This window comes from Strix aluco, chromosome 2 (genome assembly GCF_031877795.1).
Source record: "Strix aluco isolate bStrAlu1 chromosome 2, bStrAlu1.hap1, whole genome shotgun sequence".
NCBI lineage: Eukaryota > Metazoa > Chordata > Aves > Strigiformes > Strigidae > Strix > Strix aluco.
In genome coordinates, this window is record NC_133932.1 from 40,891,378 (window position 1) to 40,909,038 (window position 17,661).

Sequence of the window (17,661 nt, forward strand, 5' to 3'; positions counted from 1 at the left end):
TAAAGGTACCACCTCTGTAAACTTTAGGACTCATAAAGAGTAGAAGCTGGCAGGGCGCTGCTGAAAGTGGTGAGATTTTGTCTGGTTGCCGTGAAACTGAAATTACAGCTGGTGGCATAAATTGAAAAGGCATGCAAAAAATCCAGGGAATATTTGGATCATGGGGCTACAAAGGAGGGAAACCTTGAGGGCAGAGGCATTCAGGAGTCTTTGGATCTCAACCTCATTTCTGGTTTATTTTGTTTTCTCTCACTTCAAGGTTGAACTATACTGAAAGGCCCTTCCCTCTACTGCAAAGGAGTCTTTTTTTTTTCGTATCGCACTCCAGGAGAGCAAAGATGGTGCCAGGGCAGCTACAACCACAGCTTCTACTGGATCAGTGCCTGACTGAGAAAAGCAGGAATTCAGGACTATGGTCTCCAAGGCCTCTGACTAAACTCATTAAAACTTGGACACAAATATTAAGCAGTGAGATGCATTGGCCCCAGTCCCTTCACCTCCCCTAACTCTGGCAGACACCAGGAAGTGCCCCCCCGTCCCTGCCCCTGGGGCTGCCAGAGGGGCGACCGCCCCAGGAACAAGGCAGGGATGCTCCCCTGCACCAACCTGAACTACGCAGAGCACAGACCAGGTTACCAAAGCCGGGGGCTTGAGGTTACCAAAGCCAGGGGCTCGAGGTTACCTCCACACAAACTCAAGCCCCAGGCTGCCAGGTAGACTATTTCATGGGTGCTTTTTATCACTGGTTAACTCATGTAGTTTCTACTGAAAGACCCCAAAGACCCAAGAAACATTGTAGGAATAAGCACCAGGATCAAAATATTTCAACAACTTTTACTTATACTAAAATGGAAGGGACTAGTGAATTCTTTATCTTTTAAATTTGTATGTACCATTACTGATTTCTAAGTGCTGTTTTTCAATGCAAAGTGGCTGAGGTAGCACACAAGGTCTGACTGGATTCCAGAATAGCAAAAGCAATTGTTCTTCTCCTGTTCTTGTGTTTTATATACTGACTACACATACACATTCTTGGCACACACTACAGTTTTTACAGTGCACAATTTTTAATGCAATTAGAAAAAGAAACAATTTCAAATTACAGGAATAAATTAAAGGAATGGCTTGAAGGTACAATCACAATGGCTTAGTACTTTTCATTCAGAGGGAAGTACCTCAGGAAAAACATTTCTTCTGACTATCTAGCAGCTCTTGAATCACTCTGTCCAGTGTTCCAAGTGTCATGGCCATCTCTAGCTGTAGTTTGAATTATTTTATTTGTATAACTGTGTATAAACTTTTTTTTTTTTTTTTTTTTGGCTATACTTGGGTGATATAATAGAAGAGAGAAGTGTTGTTTAACTTTTTCTTTGTTATTCCAGCCATCAGAAAACCCCGGTCACTCCTGCTTTCACATATTTTATTTTACAGTGAAGTTGGGATATTAAGTCAACCAACTTTATTAAGTCAACCAACTCACACATTTCAATGCAAGTAAAATATAACAAAGCAAGGGCTAACTTGTGGTCCTTTACAGATCAGTGGTAGGGAAGGTGTGGAAAGCTATTTGGAGCTCCCCTGCTCACCCCTGTTAACACATGCATGTTTCCTTAAGGAAGTGGTGATTACACCTTGTTGTTGGCAGTGCAAAGCTTAGTAAATCTTTACATTTTCACTATGGAAGAAGGGAATTTCCTCTTACTTTTGTGGGCAGCCAGCCAGTGAAAGGTGATGGGAAATACATGACATCCTGTTCTGCCTACCTTTCATCTTTCCTGTTCACAGACACATTTTGAGCCCGACATGCAGGTGTAATTAAAAACAGGTTGATGCCATGCACAGCTCAGCAGATGCGTGCAAAATTAGTACCTGCTGTGAATCCAAGTACATTGGCTTTTATGAAACAGCCAGGCATTTGCAAATTGTCTCTTGTAACTGCAATAATATCAACATAAGAACAAAATGGATCATGTGGCTTTCACTAACATAAATTGGCTCAGTGGCTAACACTTTTCTCAGTAGTACTCAGTAGTTAACTATTCATGCTGATGTTTTTCAAATAAGTTAATAGTATTGCACTGGCACATTTCACACTTTAAAAAACCCCTCTTTTCCTACATTTACTGGGCATGCTGTTCACATAGGCAGCAATGCAGTATCTGCATTCTCCAGCTGGCCACTGCTGTACATGGGGGCGGGGGCTGGAAAGGGCCAGTGCGCTGGTCGTCCTCCTTTGCCACGGTCTTTAAAAGATTTCTCTGAGGAGGATGCAGCTCTCCAGCCTACTCACTGGAGGCATATACTTGGCATGCCTAATGCAGCCGCCGTACCTTGTCTTCCCTATGGGAGCCAAAATGGGAGAGGGAGATACAGGCAGGAGGTGCTTGCTCTGCAAGCTGCCTCGCCCTGCTGCAAGCGATGAGAGTCTTGCCAGGAGGGGATTCTAGGTGGGGACACATGCCAGAAGTGGCAGAGAGCAGAGGCTGCGGCCATAAAATTTGATGGCATCAGAGCTTTCAACTGCAGTACTTCACATACATGCCATGCTGGCTCCTCCCTGGCAACTGGCACCAAGAAAAACACAGTTAAAAAAAGATCCATCTCTTGTCGTCTGCCTCACCAGCAGTTCAGGCAGGTTTTGTTGCTTTCAACACTGGGGCAATGTTGGCTACTAAAATTCTCTCCACTTTAGTTTAGTGATCCCAGACCATGAGTAGGAGCAGTCATTCACCTCAGACAAGCGTAGCATCATAAATCTGTTCAGCTGCACATTTTAGCTCTGTGGTGTCAGACAGGCATAATTAGAGCTCCAGAGTCCAAGTGCCACCACACTAGTCTTACAGCAGTGCAATTGCCCACGCTTTACGTGAGTCATCTGGTGGGAGAGGAGAATTAGGCCCAACATGTCTGGGCTGAAGCAATGATTTAATCAAACTGCTCCTTCCAGCTCTGACAAGTGTCTTTTTATGCTTCATGGTGTTTAGTTTGAAGTTGCCAGTTGGAATTTTTCACACCTGTGGTTTATTTAAGCCCTTATTCTGCTGTTAGCTCTCACATTTAAGACAATAAATGTGTCCCGTAGAGCTATGAAGTATTAGGTGAGGGACACATCTATGTGCAGGTGACGAGAATAAATGAATGATACAGACAATGCTACATTTGCTATTACTTTCCAAATACAGACAACTGCTGCCCACGACCTCCCAGCTCAGAAAACTGCTGTTAAATGCAATGAGGAGCGCCTGGCTGAGTCCTCAAAGTATTCAGAGTGTGTGCTCTGACTATTCATGCAAGTAAAATTTTCATATCATATATAAATATTTTCAAGAATGACCACATGGCCCAATTGTGTTCATCAGGAACATTTAATGAGAGAAAAGGAATGACTTCAGTTTAATGCCATCACACCTGAGATCAAAATCTACTTAACAGAGAGGAAATTGGAAAATATATACAGCATAAAAATTCCAAAAATAAACAGGAAGCCCCCACTGGAAAAAAAAAAAGTCAGGCAATGCAAGCAGATCAGACTGTAGGATGACACTGCCATACTTGAAAAGTGGAGAGTAACCCAAAATCATTTCAGACAGTAGAGACAGTATAGTGGGTTTATCAAGATATTAATCTACAGGTAGGCAGAAAAGGAATTTTCTTTAAGCCTTAGAAATTATTGGAGTTTGTTAATCATTCATTTTCAAAAGTCTGGCTTCCTCCAGAAGTTTAAAGTTAACCAAAGAATAAGCAGTTGTATCTATTTGAATTACCTTGCTTCAGACATGGTAGAGCTTCCATTGTCAGGGGCAGCAAGAGTCTAACATTTCCAACTTCCATTATCAGCTGTAACAATTCAAACTGATTATTCAAAAAATTTAAAAAAAAGAAAATAAATCAACATATTGCATATTATCTTGTGATAGCATCTTCTTTTAAGGCACTTTATTCAGAACAGCTGCAGTCCCTACTACTTTCCATCAGTGCCCAGCTCATCTTACTTGTGCTATCAAGATAAATGCTTTTTAGATGCACGTGGCTGGACCTTGCATTTAAACCGGCCATAATCTCCATGGCCAGAGATACCATGAATAATTGAAATACCAGAGAATAAATAGTTTCACTAACCATGTTTTGCCTTAAATAATTAGAGCATCTGGTAGATCCACATACATTTAATTAATTTGCTCTTTGTTTGCTCCATTGCATAATTAACTATTTAATTTCATTGCCCTCTGGATTTGCTCACTAATTAATTATCCCTTGCTAATTCATTGATCAGCTGCTTGTACCTCGTCTTACTTTTCTAGCCACCATGTTTACCTTCTACTTTATCGTATCAGCCCTCCTCCCTTTTCTGTATCTTCCCAATTTCCATTCTTTCTTTCCTTTTGTCTGCTGTTGTACACTTGCCTGCCTCAGCAGTGGGCCAGCCCAGCCTCCATCAGGGCACAACAGCCATCCCCAGACACAGTGGACATGGCTGGGCACCGCATTCGGGTGTTGGAGAGAGTGGGGACCTCGCTGACAGGGCAAAAGCTTTTTGAAGTGTAACAATCCTAGGAGACAGTACTGTCCTGGTTACAATTAGTTCATTTCCAGTTATTAAAGTGATCATAGCTGGACTGGGGAGACATGATTTAGGACAAATGCAGCTTGCAGTTGTTTGAAATGGGAAGGATTTAATGACTTAGGGACTTGCTGTCCCTACGACAAACTGCTCACTGGCTGATATCTTAAACCTAGTGCTAACATTTCGTGGCATCTTGCAGGTTGCCAAAAACAAAGCTATATGCATAATATAACCAAAAATTATCTAGAAAATTAGATCCTATGGGTACACCCAAATCTTTACAGTCTTAAATAAATAACTAATGCCTAGAATACAGATTTTTTTTTTTCCTCACCACTAAGAGCTGGTGTGCTCCTTGTCCAATCGGGGCTCACTTAATTCTCCCAGAAATCTTTAATGCTACTTCTACTAAACATTTTGGATATTTTTTTCTCACACACTGCTTTTGTGAACTTGCACTGTCTGCTGCAACCCGTTCAGTCAGTGAGGTTTGGGAGTGCAATGGTGACTGAATACAATCTTCTAATGTTAGACTCTCATTATCTAAGTATAGCTGAAACGTTTTATTTCTGTGAAAGCTTGTTTGGATTTCTGTCTGCTCCACTCTCTTCTGGTTTAGATTTCTCATCTGAATGCTGTCCAGAATCCGGTGCGTACGCTACTATTCACCATATCGCTTTTTGCTAATTGCTCCCATATTCAGAAGAGTCACGTGTGCCAAATTGCTGAATTGTGACTGCACTTTCGGGCAGCTACTAGCACCTCCCCAAAGAGGCAATTAAAACTCCAAACAGTGCAGCAGCAGGAAAATTGCCTGTGAGAGGCTCTGGGGGTCATCAGACATTCCTTCAAAAATGTCTTTTTTGTGCGTTTGACCTTTCTGGAAGAGGGAATATTTTTACTACTAAATTTTTGTCTTTCTTTCAGCAGACTGAAAGGCTGTTTCAGGTGATCATTACTTGAGATGATCAGGCAATTTTCACTTTGACTGATGGCATGAGAGTGGCAATTCTGCCCTGACATTGGTTCAGTGAAGGACTGAAGTAGGCTCTTCATTTCATGCATGTGAGGAACGCTGCTGACCTCAGCAGGACTGTGTATGCCTTTAGAGATAAGTATGTAACCTCATGTCTTGATGAATTAAATTACTTTCCTTGAGATTGCTCCTATAGGTTGATATCACTCTTAGAAAGGGGGCTTAGGCAGCTAGATCACAGAAGTTCTGAAACACAGAGCAAAGCGTGGCCTAGTTATTGCTAAAATCTAGTCCTAATTATGGACCCTACTTTCAGAAAACATTAACAGGATAGAGGATTTTGTTCCTATTACCAAATAAAAGGAACAAAATCCCTTAATTCAGTATTCTAGGTAACAACAGGTGAACATAGCAGGACTAAGGCAGATGACATTTCTGGAAACACAAAGAACCTCCTGTGACTGAAGAAGCATCATTAAAAGTAGTAAGAACGGTGTTTTCAGAATTAGTTCAAACTATTGGGTCATAGAGGAATTCATTTGGCTTATATATAACAGAGGAACTGGTGGGAAGAAAGAGGAAAAAAGCTTTCTGCCCTGTGCTGGTGAGAATCACAGAATAACTCCACATCCAGTCCTGCATGTCCTCAGTGGTCTGGGTAAAATGTCTCTAAGCCCCAGAGCACCCAGGCTGGGTCGTGTTTCCCTTCACCCTCCAGAGGAGCCTCCTCTGGCTACGGAGGGAGCCTAGACACCAAAAACTAAGGTGATCATCTGCCTTAAATGTCCACTGAAAGCATCGCCATATGAAGCTTAGCTCACATTACACCTGGACACATGTTTTTGGACATGTGTCTTCCATTTGAAAACCAGAAGGCTGAAAAATGCTTCCTGGTCCTTGGAGGGCAGAAGGGGAGGGAAGGGACAAAGGATGCAGCTTTTCCAGCATCAGGATCCTTGAACCAGTCCTACAGTGGGGTCAAGCACCTCTTTCTTTCTCAAGAGCTCATTTTTATGCAGCATTGTATTTACCCAAGCACCTTCCTACACATGGGGAGCAGCTCAGGCCTGGCAGCAGCCACATCTAAGACAAATTGTTCAGTGCTGAGTAAAGAGCACAATAAAACCTCAACAGCTCTTGGTACTCTAGTCTGCACCTTGGCAAAATAAGTGTATCCATTTACCCTGGCAGTGAGACCAGCGATAGAAAATCTTTCCATAAAGAAAACCTTCAGGAAAAAGGGGAGAAGCTGTATTTCAGCCAAAGTATTCCACTTCCCTATTTTGAAAACTGGTAAGAGGGAGGACAGCATGCATAGTCAGTGACTGACAGGAAAGGTGAGGACCTTCAGAGGTCAGGTTGTCCTATGGCAGCAGAAATGCCCCTGCTTGCCAGGTGTCAGCTGGCAGGCACAGGCCATCCCAAGGCATCCCCACTCGATGGGCTGCCAAAATCCCCAAAGAGGAGGACAGGCCAGAGTAGCTGAGGTGAAGCGAAGAAGCATGATTGTGCGGTCACCCTGCCAAGGCTGGCCTGCCCCAGGCTGTCCATGGTGCCATCGCCTGAGCCCAGCCCTGGGGCAGTGGAGGGGTCAGTTATACCCAAGGTCCATGCATCGTTCTCAGAGGGCTAGAAACAGCATCTTTTGCAGATTCAGCTCAAGCTTGCCAAATACTTGAGATACTTCTTTGTCTCTGGGACAGGTTCCCAATGACAGGATCAAGAGGAGCAAGAGTGTTCACGTACCCCCACTCTGAAATGGGTGCTCCACGGTGTGTCCGCTGGCAGCCGCCGCTGCCGCAGCTGATCCCTTTCACGGCTGCCTTCGCCGGCCCAGTGGAGGAAATGTCAAGGAGTGAGGAACAAGTGCGGATTTGTCTGGTTCAGTGGCTTTGAGACAGCACCTGGCAACGTAGTGCGGAGACAGACGCGAGCCTTCAAAAAAAGTTGGCTCTGGCCCACAGTGAGCGTTGAGCCCTGCCGGGCAGAGGGTCCAGGCGGTGGGTAGTTTCCTGAACGGACGTTTCTGGCGTAAGAGGAACCTGTCTGAAAACAGTTCTGTTTTAAATTACTTAAAGATGTATTTTCTGGGGGACATAATTCCAGAGGGAGCTGTCTCCAGCCCCTTTGTGGGGGGAGGCCTGTCATGCAGGCAAGAGGGTGATGCTGTGCACTGTTCCTCCCTGGTTTCTGGCAGATTTCTTCCCTGCTTCTTTGCCCCGACTCTTCTCTGTCCCCTGGTCATCAGTCCCATGTTTGGGACTTGCTTTTCCACACCTCTCCCTGCTGATTCCTTCCTCTTCTACTACTTCGTACCAGCAAATCAAGGCAGGTGAATTTCTGAACTTTTCAGCAGAAAATGGCCACTGGCACCAGGCCAGGGACCTCCCTCACCTCTGGCTGCACTCAATCCCTGTCAAGTCTCTGGTGGTGGTGGGGGGGGAGCAGCCAAGTGAAATGCTTCAAGCTGTGAGACATTTTCTGTTTATGTTGCAGGCCAAACCTCTTGGATTTGGACCAGAATGGCCACTTTTGTGGAGGCAGATATATCTGAGGAGGGAAGGAAAGTAGCGCGTATCCTGGTCACGCTATTTTCCCAGGGGAAACAATAATGCGAGGTAATGCCTCTTCTGCTGCAGGCTGCACATTGTCCTGCTTGGCTGGAGCAATGGCTGGGAAAGCTGGTATTGTCCTGTAAATAGGGAGTAGCTCTCGGGTGCAAAAAGTCACCTCTGTACAAATGCCACGCTGCTTCAGATTTTCCTTTTGGGGGGCAGATTACTCAGAAGGAAGTAGCAAGGCAAGCCCAGTGTCATGTGGAATAGCTGAAATTCCTCAAGTTCCTTTTTGCCAGGATTTCAAGCTGTGAAGGACACATGATCTCCACTGCTCGAGCCTATAAGTGAGGATTTTCCCAACAAAGATGAATAGGTAGCTGTACAACTTTATTTTAATTCTTTTTTTTTTTTTTTTTTTTACATCTGCCAAAAGCCATAGTCAATTCTGAGTTAAATCATTATTAGGGCCTGCATTTGGAAGCAGTAACCTCAGATGGGGTTTATCAAAAGGAATATATTACTCCTTACCCTCAGGAACTGATCTGGCCTATGATCACTTTTAGAGAAAAATGCAATTAATTCAAGTTCTGGCTCCTTTTCTGCCATTCACAATGTCACAGCACCTCTTGAAACTAGGGGTTGAGGTCCAGTGGCCTCAAATCTCTTATTGCTGTATTTGGTCCCAGCCAGGGGCCAGTAACAAGCTGTATCTATAAATCTCTCTTGTATGTCTGTAGCAGGAGCTGCTGTCCATTTTCATGTCGATAGGCAATGAAGTTTAAGTACTGAACAGCTTCATGCTGAGATTTGCTGATTCATCAGAAGTAGATGAGGTGGGGAAAGGAGAAGCTTTACTCCTCACTACATCAGTGATTTGCTAATTGTCCAGCCCAGTCCATCAGAGGACACCTGGATAAATGAAGAGGAATTGACATTTTGGGAGAGAAGAGGGCTGTCAGTGATCTGTGGAAAGGGATGTTGAAACTGCCTCTTAAATAAAGTTAGAGATCAACAGCCTTTGGGGAAGGGGTAAGAAGATTTGAATTTGGAAAAAAAAACTGTAGGAGGCACCAAAGGAACACGGTGTAAATAAAGTTTAGCATGTTTTACCAAGAAGGTCCTATGACTTTGATCTCCTTGAAAGCAAACTGGGTGTAATTTGCTTTCATATGGCTGTTCCCTATGACTTTATAAACCTTTGCAATTCTTGTTATCTATTTCAGATTTTTTTTTCCAAATAAGTATCTTTACTGAACTTAAGATCGGAGTTAATTTCCAGATAATTTTCAGATAATTAGCTAACAAGGGCATTTCATATAGAAATCCTTCTCACTGTGTGTCTGGAGCACCCATAAAAAGAGCCAACACCTCTGCGAGTTTCTCTGCAGTAGCCAAGGTTTCCACTTTCTATGCCTCTGATTCCCAGGCGAGCTTGAGAGCTGATAGTGCAGGAACAAGAGGGCAAGAAGTATTTCCTGGTGACCCCATGTTAACCCAGAAAGACTGCAGGGCAGTAAGGAATATGCCTGTATCTACAGAAAGTTTGCCACAGATTTCACTCAGGGCCATGATTTTACCCATGACCTGTCAAGCTCTCATCTGGCTTGTGGACTGAGTGCTTTTGGAGCATGTTTGCCCAGCATGAATGACCAAGTCAGCAATACGCTTCTGCCAGCTCAGCCATGGTGGCTGCCTGGGAATGCAGACTGAACTGCTTGCCCATGTAAAAATAGGACAGGTAAAAGCAAAAGGTACTATGATGCTAACACAGCTTATTTCACTTTTACCTGTAGCTTTGAATGCAACCAATTACTGCTAGTGAAAAGCAATTTTATCACCTCCATTCAACTGTTGGGGTTTTTTTCTTCTAATGCAGATATCTACAGCTTTGTGTTAGTGCCTTAATTTTGGAGATGAGAAAGGAGAACAGAGAAGGAATGTCACTTGTCCCCAATGATACAGCCATTGTCAGACCCATGAGGGGGTCTCTGAAATGCCTTGCTCTTAGTCTTGTTCTCATTCCTCTGGGTTACAAAGACGTGACAGATACACTACATGTTCTGTTCTTACACTCTGCATAGCAAAACCAGACAATTAGGAAGACCCTTTGAACATGAAAACTGAAGACCGAATAATCCAGACATGCACTTTCTGCTGTGTTCTTTATTTTTTAATGAAAAAAGTGTTTATTTAAACTCTGAGATAAACCCTGTCTATATGCCACCAGGTTAAATCTGATTTGATTTCTTCAATTCTTCTCTGTAAAGGCTTTTTTTCTCAGCTTGTATTACATTGGATAACAGTAGAATTACCATCACATAATGTTAGTCTAAAAATACATGTACCATTATTATTATCAAATAGAGATAAGTGTGTGTTGCCAAGTAGAAGGAAAGCTGTGAAATATAATGCCGTGTACAAGCATTTTTTTCATGGTCTTCCAGAACATGAAGGATAGACATGGTCTGCCAGATACTCAGCTCTGATGGATAAATGCAACTGTGGTTTCCATAGCTATGCAAGGTTTTCTATAGCACCCATCACCATGGTATCTAAGCATCTGTTGCTGCTGCTGCACACTTTAGTCTATGGTGTACTGAAGAGAATTAACCGAAATAAATAAATAGAAGGTCCTTGAGCCTAGCCATCCATAGTGTGGAGTGACTTGGGCCAAGTTCACTTTTCAAAAAGGATTGTTTGTTAGTTTGTCTTTTCACAACTCCCCAGTTGCTAAGCTTCTTGTTTTGGTGACATCTTACTGTAAGTGCATGTCTCATGTTGTGGTTCAGTGGCTCAGCAGGTGCCTCTTCCACAGGCCCGAGCACACAGCTGTTCAGGACATGACCACTGGGCATGATGGAGACCACAAACAAGATCCTCAGCTATGCAGCAAGCCAGGCTGCTCCGTTTGATCTCACTGGTGACTTCAGGACCTGTGGATCCCAAGATCCTGCCCGCTTCTTTTGCTATATGCTGGACAAGTTTTCTGGCAGAGAGTGGTCATGAAAAGACACTTCTTTCTCTGAGAGGAAGATCATCCTGCTTAAAGAGAGGCAAACCTCACTGTCTTTGGACATGTTGGACCAATGCAATGCTGATGAAATATTTGTAAAGTGATAAAGGAAAGTATCACAACTCAGACCCACCATGCAAAGCCACAGGAAATGCACACATAGAATTTTGTTTCTGGCATCAGTTTTCAAGGTTTTCCTTCCTAGTCTTTCTAGCTGAAGACCTCTTATGCAACTGTCAGGCTTTTGTCCTGTCTGCAGTACAGGAAGTCTAGATCTTGGGAACTCTATTTTCCCTATGCAGCTGAGATGCCTCTTTGGAGATTTATTCAGATTCTTCTTTTGTCCAGAAGATTTCCTTTATCTTTAATCAGGGAGGTTTACCAGACCACTGTCCTCTTCATTTTAACAACACAAGTATTTCTTGGGGATGGTCTGATGCAGTTTTTATTGGCTCAAATATTAAATAATTGGTGTGCTATCTCATCCTTGGCTATACTCTGTGACAACGCAGATGCTCTCTGTACTTGGAAGGCAGTATCTGAACTCAGAGCAAAATCTTCCTTTAGTGCAATCCATACGTTCTGTAAGAACATGTACATTGACAACTCTACTTTATGCATTCATATGAAGAGAATCATGTGTACAGGCTTTGCCTGAGACCAGATACTAGAGTAACTAATTTTGAGGCAGTAACAGGGCCTGAAGTAACCTGGTCCACAGGTCTTTCTCTCAGAGAGATTTAATACACCTCTGCATGAAGATTACAGGATCAGGTCTCGGAAGGCGTACAGCCATGTCTGCACATCACTGCCCTTGTATAGCACTGGGACAGAGGTGAGAAGCCCTTCCTCAGGTCACAGTTTCACAGATGCTTTCAAACTACACAGACCAGCACTGCCACCAATGAAACAGTCCCACTGTCCCCCAGCGCCTCTTCCTTCCCCCACACTCTCCTTTTGCTTGAGCTGGCACAAACGTTTGCACCAAAGTGGTTCAGAGAAGTGATCAAGATGAAACACTTCATTTTAAACATGCCTGGTGCCCTGCTCCAGTTCATGACACAACACTTGTGTTTAAGGAAGGAGGCGGCATTAGGCAAAAAACTCACAGCTGGGACTGGAAAGCATCACTTCTGACAGAAGCCCTGGCTACAGGAATTGTGAAATTGTGGCATTAAGGAAGGGTTAACTAGCTTATGAGTGCTGAAAATGAGTAGAGTACTGACCCCACTAATTGCTGAGCCAGGTCAGGTGTTTCCTCAATAAATTGTCTTGTGTGAATCAGTCTTACCATGGACCTGTCACATAACCTGTCTTGAGTCCCAGTGCTCCAGTCTTTTCATCTATGGCTCACAAATTAGCTGCAGGACTTCAGGGGACGGTTGCTTAGCCAGACCCTTCAGAAGGACATCCATTTTAGTGGGGGGAAATTACAGCAGGCATTTGTCATATCAGGTTTTTTAACTGACCTATTTCCTCTAGTTTTCTCAGCACATTGTCACTGGTTAAATAAAGCCTCATTAGGAGAGCTGGCCCCTCTTTCTGATTGCAATGTTGAATTTTGTATTCATAGGTTCCTTTACTGTTTTCCGCAGTTCCTAAAAAAATCTGGCTGAATTTGGGGCAAGGAAGGGAAATCTGAAGTGCTCCCTCTTAGTCTGCCCTAACAAATATTGTAAAAATCAGATTCTAAAACTTCCTATAAACTCAGATTTTTTGAGAAAAGCGTGGAGCCTCTGCTCACAGTCTAGTGGGTAGATGTCCTGCAAGAGCAGCAATTACTGTACAATAAACCAGTCAACAGGTCTTGTGTAATTAGCATGAGCCTTTATTATAGGAATATCTATGGTGCTGACAGATCAGGCCAAGAAAGCCACACTTCTACACACACACACACACATGCACACATGCATGAGCAGACATGAGGGCTAAGAGGATGGACCAAAATAGCACCCCCCAGCTCCAGCTGAAGTCATGCTCCCTTTTCTTTCAGTGAGCACCCACCATGGGGCTGGAGATGCCTGGTTTTGTGGGACAAATGGAAAGGGGACCCAAGAAACAGATTCCCTTCCCCACCCACTGTCTGCCTCACCGAGGGCCAGAGACCAAACAGCTGCACCAGCCATGGGCTGTGAGCAGGGGGGCTGCAGCCCGTGTCCGAGCTCCCCTGTGCCACTTCAGCACTTGCACAAAGAGCTGTCGATAGCAGCAACATCCTCTCTACACATGTACATAGTACTCACATCCCCTGGTTTGCTAATGGGAGGGGGCAGACTCCCTATTTGCCACTTGAAATCTCACTTGTAACTTGAAAAGAAGATGAGTGGGAGAAAGAGAGAGACAGTAATACAAATTGGCATTTAAATTTGTCAATTAAATCTGCAAAGATTCACTATGCTGGATTTTTGCTGTATCACTCCCTAGTTATGCTCTTTCAATGCCTCTGTCCTGTTTCCTTCTGCAGGTTTTGCAACAGCCTCCTGTACGCATGCTGCCTTGCAGAGCACCACAGATAATTTTCTGTTTTTTATTAGTTTTCTGAAAACACATGGAGCTGGGCTCCTTCACTTCAGCCCCCTTAAAGTTTAATAGGGTGTCTATTGTAAAGCTAACTTTTTCATTCATTTGCTCATACAGGGAATATTTCCTTTGAACAGCAGGCATGTGCTGCTAGAAAAATCCCTTTGGGAAAATATGAAGCTTTGAGAAATGTTCTGTCCTCCCTCAAAGAGGTCCCTTCTGAACACAGACAACTTCTACTGCTATTTAACTATCAATAAACCCCCCCTGCTGTACCAGTATCTGCTGAAGTACTAAGCTCTGCAGCAATCCATAACTTCCAGTGAAATGTAAGCAATTAACCTGATTTTAATGTTACGCAGGTATGTTACCAAGAGTCATCTGTAATTCTTTAACATTCTTCTCAGTGTAAATCACCTTGGAGGCAGGGCAGCCCCTTTTCTAAGGATTTTCAACAAATGCTGAGTTAAAAGCCAAGGAGCAGAGAAATAACTTTTAAAAGGAAAATATATCTCAAGATTTTTCAGTAGAAAAAAAAGAAACAAGGTGAAAGCCTTCATTTTAATTTGATTCAAAGTGTAAAAAGGCTTGATAATATGGCTGCTCAAGAGAAAGATTCCAAAGAAAATCTTTATGGGATTTATTTAAGCTAACTAAATTTATTAAGATTGCACATGATTAACCAAATATTTCTGCAGATCTGAAGTCTGAAATGCATTTTTACATTTGAATCCAAATGGCTCAGTTGCTCAGAGACCATGTAGGAGCATGGGCTGCAAGTGGGTGCTGGGTGAGAGGAGAGGACTAAAGCTTCTCTTTTATTTGCCTTCCAAATCCAAAATTCAGGCTTCTGTATTTAGGATCAAAACCTGAAAAGCATTCTCCTACATGTTTGGACTCTCCCATATATGATACCACCAGTGCACGTGTTTGCAGCAGCAGCACATGAATTCCCACTGTATGCACCATTCCTCTCCCATTGAAGCTATCCCCGAGGACCTCTCTTGCAATGGGAACGGAGTAGGCCAAACTCTATTTTCAGTGTCACCCTGGCAACCGCTTTCCCCTCCATCTGGATGTCACATCAAAGAGACATTCCTGCCACTGCTCAGGTTTAACACGAGCCTCAACAACTGCTGGGGAGGTCTCACAGCCCCAGCCCTGGAAGTTGAAGAGTATCTTTCCCCACACCTCCCTTTTGAAACTGTTATTTAGCTTTCACACAAAGAAAACCAAGAAAATATGGCCTAGTTATGCTTTAAAAAATCATAAATCAACAGGATTTATTTTTTTGTAATTCTGAGTTTATCTCTGGATACTGGAATGCAGGAGGTTAGCAGTACTGCCCACAGTTTAGCCCAGAAATTTGAATTTGTATTTCTGCAGCTGATAAGTGAAATAGACTTTCCATATTATTGGAGCACATATAAGGAAGCCATATTGTCTAGCCAGCACAAATATCCAGGGTAGTGGGATGGGAGTTTAACCTTCTTTCCGCTGCCCTCCTCACAGGAGGCTGGGCAGGTGGCCCAGAGCAGTGCCTGCTCGCACCCCTTGCCCCAGACAGCCCCAATCACTTCTGCTCCTCCAGCTTTAGGCAGCCCACCCACACCATGCTCCAGCACTGAGCAGCTCACTTCTCATGCACACGTGGCAGCAGCAGCAAAAACATCTCTGCAGGCAGGTGAGAAGAGAGGGATTTCCACTGGCATTTTATTTTATGTTTATTTTATTCCACTTTATTTTTGTGTTACTGATGCTTCAGAAGTCTCAATCCCCCTTGCTTATAAAGTCACTCAAGCTGGAACTTCACATAAGGTCATTCAAAATACCAGGAGTAATCCTGGGTCAATCAAAATCAGAAACAAGATCTTCACTTGTCATGTTTTTCCCATGGCCAGAGCTGCACAGTGTGGAGACAGGGAGGACAACATATGGCCTCTTCCTGAGGCAAATCTAACAGCTGTCCATCACGCATGCCTTAAAGCACTTTCCACCCAAGCTCCTCACAGTGTTTTGACCTGGTTAAGTATTATAATGCCCTTTTTAAAAACAGGGAACCTGTGGCTTCCTACAGTCACACAAATTGTCTAAGATACACTCAAGACTGCAATAAAATACCATATGCCTTCAGTTTTGCCTTTTCCTTCCATTGGCTGTTCTTTATTGCACACCACAAAGAAAAAACAGGGAAAAAAAAAAAAAAAAGATGAAAAATGGGACCATAACTTAGGGAAAGCAGTTATTCTCCCACAACATCAATAAAATGCTCCCACAGTTCATCACTGGATCCACAGCTTCCCATCTGCCACTACTGGCAGTGGAAACCAGTAACTATTAGAAACTTTAAGAAACTAAGCAATTCCAGAGGTGAGAAAACAACATGTATGTTTCTTGATGTCTGTTTAGGATGGTGACAGGAGAGAAAAGTTTTCTTTTGATCCACTGTGATCTCTGCCCAAGTTGCCAGTGTCTGGGAAAGGAAAACTGATACACAGTTTCCACACACCCACCCCTGTTACTCCAGATCTCTGAAGCTGCTTTTACCCATACTAAGAGACATGCAGAAGTGGGCCAAAAGCAAGGTAGGTGGAAGGAGGATGTCTCAGATACCCAAGTGTAACTGGGAGGTGCTCAGCTGGTGATGACTGGTGCTAACGGTGAGCGGGTGAGGGAGCCTGTGCTGTGAAGTCCTACTTCGATGTTCCTTGTCAAGGGACAGTGTTTTAGGCCACCGAACAAATAAGCCTTATTACAGGTAAATTTAGAGGACTGATCAACATGCAAGCTTTCTGTGACCATGGAGGAGTCTCATCTCCCACTGAGTCATGGAGTTTGAAAATGGATAGCCACTGGCTCAGCTACAAGTGCCATTCTAGACCAAAACATCACCCCTGTCTCATGTGTTGCAAAAAAACCCAAACAAAATCACATTTTAGAGAACTAATTTGCAGATAGATTATTATAAACCACTAGTGAAGTCAATAGAATTTGAGTGGAAGAGAAGATAAAAAGACAACATTCTCTTAAAATTATTGAAAAAATCCTAAATTCACAAAGAAATTGTCCATTTAAAATGACATTTAAGATGCATGGCAAAAAGAACCCCAAATCAACCTTCACTGTAAGCTCATCAATACAGTTGCTCCAGATTAACGCTGATATAACTGAAATCTGCATCCCACCCACGTAAGAAATCTGTAATTAGCTAGTGGGAGATCACACACAGTTCTGTGGAAAATTTATATATATTTAAAAAAAAAAATCAGCAATGGAACAGAGCTAGTTGATTTCCCATTCTTGGTTTGTTCCCAATAGTACTTTTGCAAAGTTGTGGGTTTTTTCCTCCTTCAGGCAGATTTTGGTTGTGTGAAGCAGCACAACTTTCCCTGGAGTGCACTGCAAAACAGCAGCAGCTGCCTGCCACAAGATGCTCCTCCCTGAGCACCACGGTAGCGGGGCCAAGAGCAGGCAACATCCAAAGTAAGATGTGCCACCCCTTTATGTGGTTTTAGTGCTGGAGGTAGACAATTTGTGGAGGGACTGAGGAAGCCCATTTTCCTTCCAGAAGAGGCAGCTGGAAGCAGGCACTGAATGGAGAGGAGGTTTCTGAAGTGCTGTGGTCCCAACAAAGCCCACCAAACATCTCACAGTACCAGGATTACACAGAATTTAAAGAGGAAGAATATAAGTGGAAAAAAAGAATGACTAAAAGGTCTATCAGATCTGACACTCTACAAATATGGGAGACAACCGGGAGAAATGTAAACCATACTTCACTTTGTGTCTATAAGCAATGAATGTTAGTGAAAAAGGATACAGATCTTGCTCTTGACAGTAACTGAGTCTGATACCTTTGATGCATTTTACGGTTTCCAGTTTTCTCAGGCAGAGGAGGATAGCAGAAATTGAGCAATCCCATACTCCCATCACAATGAAACATGTAAGATGTTTGTAATATGAAGGTACAAAAAGGACAAAGAAGAGGTTACCGATCTAATGACTAATAACATGGGTTGGAGAGGGGATT